The sequence below is a fragment of the Monodon monoceros genome, unplaced genomic scaffold (assembly GCF_005190385.1).
Source record: "Monodon monoceros isolate NGI ecotype Baffin Bay Population unplaced genomic scaffold, NGI_Narwhal_1 Super_Scaffold_21, whole genome shotgun sequence".
Taxonomy (NCBI): Eukaryota; Metazoa; Chordata; class Mammalia; order Artiodactyla; family Monodontidae; genus Monodon; species Monodon monoceros.
In genome coordinates, this window is record NW_021703778.1 from 98,933,889 (window position 1) to 98,934,960 (window position 1,072).

A 1,072-nucleotide genomic window follows, 5' to 3' on the forward strand; every position below is an offset into this window, starting at 1 on the left:
TGGTTTCTTTCTTTTTTTTTTTTTTTTTGTCCTTACTTGTCCTCCATCCCCAGACCACCTGCAATGGTGTTGGTCCTAACCCTGTAAGTACTCGGGCCCTCGTCAGAGGGTCCACAGGTGGACTAGCAGCTCAGCCTGAGTCCCAAACTGAACGTTCCTACCTCTGGAACGCTGTGGCTCACGTTCCTCCGAATCTGCACGGTGACGCTCTTGGGGTCTGGAGAAAATCGCTGGACTTAGGAGAGGAATCAAAAACGGTCCTCAAATATTGTGATGCAACTAACAGAATGTATGAATATTCCTAAAGAGAAAGCGGCGTTTTCGCGGGTGGCTCGTTGGTCTAGTGGTATGATTCTCGCTTTGGGTGCGAGAGGTCCCGGGTTCAAATCCCGGACGAGCCCTACCTTTCCCCTTCTTTCTCTCTTTTTCCCCCTCCCTCTTTAGAGCTAAATGAAGCCAACACCGCCCAGTCTAGATCCACCTAGGCGAAGTCCCTTTCAACCTCGACCTGATTCGAGATGAGCTTGTGAGCAAGTTGACCACTTCTGTCGACCAATTCAGGGACAACGAAGATGCTGCCGTGGGCCAAGGGCTTCGTTGTATAGATAGGGGCCCCTCGTCCCGCTATGACAGGCTTTTTTGTCAGGAATATCTTGCTCAGGCAGGTCTCACGCCGGCACTTCGAGCGGAAAAAAACTAGTGCACTTCTAACGCAATATAACATAGTGACAGTCGTCTTGCCATTTCTGGCAAGAATCACCCAGCTCCTTAGTGCCCTTTGATAGCTCACTTGGAAAACCAGCAGGTTATGGTGTGAGGTGTCTACCTGTAACCTTAGAGTGTGGTTGATCCTGGTTTGTCGAAGTTGCCCAAACTTAGAAACGACTGGTACGATAGGCCTTCAAACTTGCTAGTCTTCCTAAACTGCTTGTTCAAGGGAATCTTTGACAGGATTTCTGTCTGACCTGATCATATTTGCCCTTTGCAAGGTTCATCTCTTGGAAAAGGTACGTACTCAGGCAAGAATAAAGGGGTTTGTGATTGGTAATTGGAGGGAGGGGAGAGAGTAGAA

At 48.9% G+C, this 1,072-nt stretch overlaps 1 non-coding gene across 1 annotated transcript; it reads left to right on the forward strand.

Moving 5' to 3' along the window:
• The first annotated feature begins 329 nt into the window (after nt 1-329).
• On the forward strand, nt 330-401 carry TRNAP-UGG. Its single transcript has one exon. It is a non-coding gene; the product is annotated as a tRNA-Pro (tRNA).
• Nucleotides 402-1,072: the final 671 nt, after the last annotated feature.